Consider the following 6406-nt stretch of genomic DNA (forward strand, 5'->3'; position numbering starts at 1 on the left):
ATTTCAGGGTGATAGCCTCAGGGAGCTTGGGAAGTAGGAAAAACACTGAACTTGGAGTCAGAAAATCCAGGTTTGAGGCCTGTCCCTGGCACTTCCTAGCAATATGACCTTGGGTTAGTTGCATAACCTCTCCAAGTCTCAGCGTCCTAGATTAAAACAGGGACAGACTACCTTTGCCTTGCACAACAGTGTGTGAAAGTGCCTTGCAACTGCCAAATGCTAAATAAACATTGCTTGCGATTATAATTTTTATGCATAATACTAAAATCAAATATTACCAGGTACTAGGAAATCCTTGTTTTAATTCTAAGCCTATCACCCATGCACAGTGGTGACAACATCATGCTTCCCCCTAGCTGTAACAGGGAGGTAACGAAACTTGTCTACGGTGGCTCCTGCCATCATGAGGGCTACAGGGTGGCGAAGCTGGGTGGCTGGGATGCTCTTTGAGGGTTGGAGAGCACTCACATGGTCTGACCTGGGCTTGGGCTGAGATGCATCCACCCTTAGGCAAAAGAATCCCAACACTGAGCTAAGTAAACTCTATGAGGCGCTTTGTTACAGCTTCCTCCTGGCCCTTTGCGAGGCACTTTCATGAACATTTGGTCTTACCTGATCAGTGAAACAAAGGAAAGTACCCTAGAGAAGGGAGGGGAATGACCCCAGGCCCCAGCTTCCAGTCAGGTGAATAATCCAGTCTTCTTGGCCCTGGTGTCCAGAACCAGAAGGCGTATGGGTGAAGTCCCCTCGGAGACGTCCTCCCCCACCCCCACCCCCACAGAGGTTCCCCCATCCCCTCACTGCCCGCAAAGCCGAAGCTTCTAACTTCTGTTTGGCCCGATCAGGCTGCAGCCCTAACAGCAGTTTGAATCTGGTGCCAGAATTCCGCGCATGTGCAAACTAGGATTTTGGTGCATGCACAGGACCTGAAGAGCTGTGTCCTCAAGCTGTCCTTGGGCCTGAACATCACCAACATGATTCAACATCCAGACGTCCAAATGTGGACATGGGAGGGCTAAGGGCGGAGAGTTCCGGGCACCAAACCCAACCCCCAGACACCATTAGAAATGAAATCTCCCCAACTCACCAAGACAGGGAACATGGGGTCTTTTGGCTGCTAGGCCCCATGTTGCGCCTTGTTTGCACAAACAATAAATTTCCACTTTCTGTTTCTCTTGCAACTGGTGGCGTGGCATCTCTCTTATTTCAGTCGACTAACAGGACAGGCCAAGAGCCCGTCAGGCTACACTGGCAACATGCAAGTCACAACCCCACCCCACCCCCCTTGTGCAACAGACCCCCACCTTGCCTCATCCTCCCGGGCCCGCTGAGCAGAAGCCACTAAAGGCCACCCCACCCCTCTGAGCTTTGACCACAAGTCGTGCCCTGTGAACTCTCTCAAGAGGGAGGTCCCATCTGGGCCCTTCTCACACTGGCAGCTTTGGGGCTTGGTTTTTCCCTCTGAAGAAGGGCCCTGATGCTAACAACTGCCAGGGTCTCTGGAGATGAGGAGAAAGTCATTCTCTGGTAACAGTTGCCCAAAGTGTATTTTCTGATGTTATTTAAAAGGAGGTAGGCTGGTCTTTTCCTGTGACCCTCTAGAGCTCAACCGACATCTCATGCGATTCCTCAACTCCAGCAGGTGTGTCCACCAGCAGAGGGACTTAGGACCTCTCGCTCAGAAGCTCCCATCCAGGAAGTGACAATATCCCCTGAAAGCAACTCATGCCTCTCTGACACTATAAAGTCACACTGCCAGGGTGTCAAGAAAGGGCTGGAGCAGCTGAGAAGGCATCAGCCCCTTCTAGAAAAAGCCCAAACCCTCTGTGCCTTCACTCAAGGGTGAGCTGATGTGTGTGGAGAAAAAATTTGCCCCAGGAATCTGGCACTTTGCAGGTAAAAACAAGGCTCATTCAGTCAACTTAAATAGTCTAATCCCATTGAACATGACCTTCATTATCATTCAATAGCTAAGACCAAAACCCTTCCAGTCCTCCTGTAATCCACACCTCTTGTTGGATTCGGGGATCATTGGACAATGCTCCATCATCGTTTGACTCCCTGACTTCCCATCTGGGACTCTCGCTCTAAGAGAGATAGTTATGCTGATCATGATTGCATGCCTCTTCTAGTTCCCAGCCCAGTGCTGGCTCTCACTATAAATTAATGAATTAGCATTCTCATCTAGACATAGGAAGCTAGACTCTAATCATGAGAGATGGATATTTGAGGAGATGGGCATACTGAAGATCAGATTTCTGAACTTGCAAGGCTTGGCAGAGGAAATAAGTAATGTCATCTTCTGGGATCTCAGAAGATAGCCAACTTGACCTCCATAGAGACACCCAACCATCACCACTGGCTATGTCACCTTTTTATATAAGTTGATATAAGTGTTCATTTACCTGTTACTACACTAGGTTAGAGGTCCTTGACGCAGTGAACATGCCTTTACTCATCACTGCATGCCTAGAACCTAGCACGGAGCCTATTGCATAGTAAAGGGTCAACCAATGTTTGTAAATGAGTGATTTAAAAAGGAATGAATGACTTGAGTGTAACAATAGTGAGTTAAATGGCTGCTTATGTTTGCTCTCCTCTAAATCTCAATAAAACCACCATTTTAAGGAACACATAAACCCTCAAGGATAAAAAGAACTGGAGAGGAAATAACAGCAATATTTGACAAACCAGAAAGCAGGTATACTCTACGCTTGCACAGGATAAAGCAAGGAGCCAGCACAGTGTACACCTCAGAATCCCAAAAGGGAGACATGTTGGTAGCACTGTCTGCCTCTGGCTGTGGGGGTGAAAGAGGAAGCTGAGAAAAGGAGAATTGGCTGAGAGTCTGCTTAGGAAGTACGGTAGTTAGGTCTGCAGATCCATTCCCTGTCTCAGCTTAAGCAAGAAACTTCTCCTGTCTCTTTCTGACAGTCAGCTAGAGACTTCTTCTCTGGAGGAGGTAAAACATAAGTCCTCTGGACTAAGGGACACAGGCACCATTAAGGATGAAGTTATCGTATTTCTAAAACAAGGAGGAATATGCAAGCATATCCATACTGGATGTCAAGATCCACGGCTGTCTTCTCTCACTTGATTCTGGAACGCTGGCAGCCAGACCTTGACTCCCCAAGAGGGAGGTTGAAAGAGCTGTTCCTGGGAAATTTGACTAGCCCAAAAGGAAGAACCTAAAGTTATTGATATCAGGGGTGCCTGCAGTTAAATAGCGCAGCCAGAGCTTTCTACAGAGAGCCTGATAGTTGTCAAGCCCCATCCACCTGCCCAGAGAGTCCTCTTACCAGATTACCAATATCTGAGGAAACCCATAAACCCATTGCCCTCAAGTGGATTGTGACTCACAGCGACCCTCTAGGAGAGTAGAACTGCCACATAGGGTTTCTAAGGAGCAGCTGATGGATTCGAACTGCCATCCTTTTGGTTAGCAGCTGAGCTCTTAACCACCATGCTACCAGAGCTCCATCTGAGGAAAGCCAGAGCTAAAAAACCATAAAACCAAACCCAGTGCCGTGGAGCCGATTCCAACTCATAGCAACCCTATACAACAGAGTAGAACTACCCCACAGAGTTTCCAAGGAGAACCTGGCAGATTCGAATTGCCGACCCTTTGGTTAGCAGCCGTAGCACTTAACCACTACGCCACCAGGGTTTCCCCAGAGATAAAACAAACATAAAAAAGCAACTTGGCTTTGGGAATGGTTCCTGTCCTGAGCCAGCAGAAGGTCTGGGGGCCATGACCACTGAGGTCCTTCTAGTCTCAGACCATTAAGTCTGGTCTTTTCAAGAGAATTTGGGGTCTGCATCCCACTGCTCTCCTGCTCCCTGAGGAGTTCTCTGTTGTATTCCCTGTTGGGGCAGTCATCGGTTGTAGCCAGGTACCATCTAGTTCAGATCAGGTGGACATTTGAGACTATGTTGGCATCTCCTGCCTGGAGAGGAGATGAGAGGGTAGAGGGGGTTAGAAGCTGGCAAAATGGACATGAAAAGAGAGAGTGGAGGGAGGGAGTGGGCTGCCTCATTAGGGCGAGAGCAATTGGGAGTATGTAGCAAGGTGCATACAGATTTTTGTGTGAGAGACTGACTTGATTTGTAAACTTTCACTTAAAGCACAATAAAAATTATATATATAAAAAAAGCAACTTGGTGGAATAGACAGATGCTACGCAGGAATAAAACTACAAATAGAAAGGATGTTATAAAAAAAAAAAATGACCTTTCACAGAATAAAAAAGGGGGAGGGCCCTTGGCAACTAAAATATGATAGCAGAAACAAGAAACTCCACAGAAGGGCTGAGAGAAAACGTTGAGGAAATCTACCAGAACATAGAGCAAAAATACAAAGAAGTGGAAATTAGGAGAGAAAAGATAATAAAATGAGAAATTTCTGAGGCCTAACATCCTAAGTGATCAGAATTATGGACCAAGACAATGGAGAAAGTAAGAAGGAAATCATCCAAGAAACATTGCAAAAAAAAAAGAAAAAAAAAAGATTCCCAGAAAGGCTACCTAATTCCCAACACAACAGATGAGAATCGTCCCACACCAGGTCACATCACTGCGAAGTTTCAGAACAGTAGGAACAGAGAGAAGACCCTGCTAGTTTTCAGGAAGACGAGGACACATAAGACGATCAGGAATGTAACTACCTTTGACTTCTCACCAGCATCATTGAAATGTGGAGGAAAATGAGGAAATCCCTTCAGCATTCTGAAGGAAACTGGTTTCCAATTTAAAATTCTATACCTGGCCAAGGTGTCAATCATGTAGAATAGAGATCTTTTCAGATATTCAATCTCGAAAAAATTTTAACCTCAAACGCTCTTTCTCAGGAAGTTAACTGAAGAATGTGCTCCTCCAAAATGAGAGAGTAAACCAAGGGGGAAAAAAAAAAGACATAGGATACAGGAAATCGGGAATGCAATGTGGGAGGAGCCAAGGACCCCCGCCCCCCCGCCCCCCGCAAGGCCCACTGCACCAGGCAAAGGGGCAACCAACCCAGATCAGGGGAGGGCAGAGGCGAGGGGAGCTCGCTCCAAGAAGATGACGTGAACATCTGGACATCGTGAGACGAGATTTACACTGCGGTGGAAATTCTCATTTATCTCCGTGATGAGAGCAAAGAAAACCAAGCCAACACAAAACCAAGACAGTTCCCTACTCCAGGGAAAACAAAAAGTTGTGCAGGAAAGAAAAAGTAATCTGATTTGCTACATGGATCAGCTATGAATAGAAGTTTATAGACACAATAATATTAACACTGAATATTTTTCCAACCAAAATCATGACATAACTAGTGGGAGAACAGGACACGGGAAGGGCACTCGCATGTGGGGCGGCCAGGGGTTGTGAAGGTGGGGGTGGGAGGAGAACTGAGTTCCCATATTCACTAAAAAAAAAAAAAAAATTTTTTTTTTTTTAATGGGAAGTTAATAGCTGGTGTCTAAAGCTGACTATTAGCCAAAAGGTTAGCGGTTCGATCCCACCCAGAGGCATCTTGGATCTTCCAAAAGGTCACAGCCGTGAAAACCGTATGGGGCAGTTCTACTATGCACACATAGTGTCGTCATGAGCTGGAATCGGTTCAATGACAACTAATAACAACAACAACAAAGCTGAAACATCTGAATATGAGGTCAACTCAAGAAAAATAAAAAGGCAAAAGAGACGGAAGGCGGTGTTTGAAGGTTCAGAGAAGGGACCTGACCGTTTTTATACCAAACAATTTAGAACAATGGAATGTTTCAAATATATGTATATATAACTTTAATAAAGTGGAAAAACTGAAGCTAAAAATGAACAACCGAGTAGGTAAATTAATGTATTCTAAAAAAAAAAAAAAAAAATGTATTCTAGCGAGGGAGAAATCTCTTTCAACCACTAGATGGTGCTATTGGCACCTTGTGGAAACTGCGCCAGGGAAGGGCCAGTGTTCGCTGGTTTTCGCGTGAAGTTATTCACAAAACAGAATAAAGTGAGATTTTGTTAATAAAGTCAGGAAGGAATCAAAGCTGTTTATTTTCTTGCATCGCTAAACATTACCTTCTTTACGAAATATAGGGAAATGGAAACCTTCAAGAAGGTTTGGGCCCTAGTGGTGTAATAATTTAAAGCTCAGCGCTGGCGAGAGGGGATGGGCGGAGAGATCCAGAGTCTTGCAGCTGCAGAGTGCTCCACCCTGTAGGGCACGGACGTGAATTTCATCAAACAGCAGCGCAACCCTGGTAAATGTCTCCTTCAGGCACCAGGGACTGGACTCATGAACGAGATGAAATTCAGGAATGGAATCTCGTTTTAGGGAAACAGAGACTACCGCTGGTGCTACAGTCAGAGATGTACCTTCTAATTCAATAATTCAGGTGTTTTCCTTTGACAAATACTTACAGAGCAC

The 6406-nt window shown here is 45.6% G+C and overlaps 1 protein-coding gene across 1 annotated transcript in view; it reads right to left on the reverse strand.

Moving 5' to 3' along the window:
* The window catches only part of KCNJ1 (potassium inwardly rectifying channel subfamily J member 1), an 83930-nt gene extending 82773 nt beyond the window's left edge, over nucleotides 1-1157 (reverse strand). The window contains exon 1 of the mRNA XM_049856771.1: nucleotides 1088-1157. The gene's annotated coding sequence lies outside the window, so the exon portion shown is untranslated. The remainder of the gene's footprint in view (nucleotides 1-1087) is intronic.
* Nucleotides 1158-6406: the final 5249 nt, after the last annotated feature.

This window comes from Elephas maximus, chromosome 17, assembly GCF_024166365.1.
Source record: "Elephas maximus indicus isolate mEleMax1 chromosome 17, mEleMax1 primary haplotype, whole genome shotgun sequence".
Lineage (NCBI taxonomy): Eukaryota > Metazoa > Chordata > Mammalia > Proboscidea > Elephantidae > Elephas > Elephas maximus.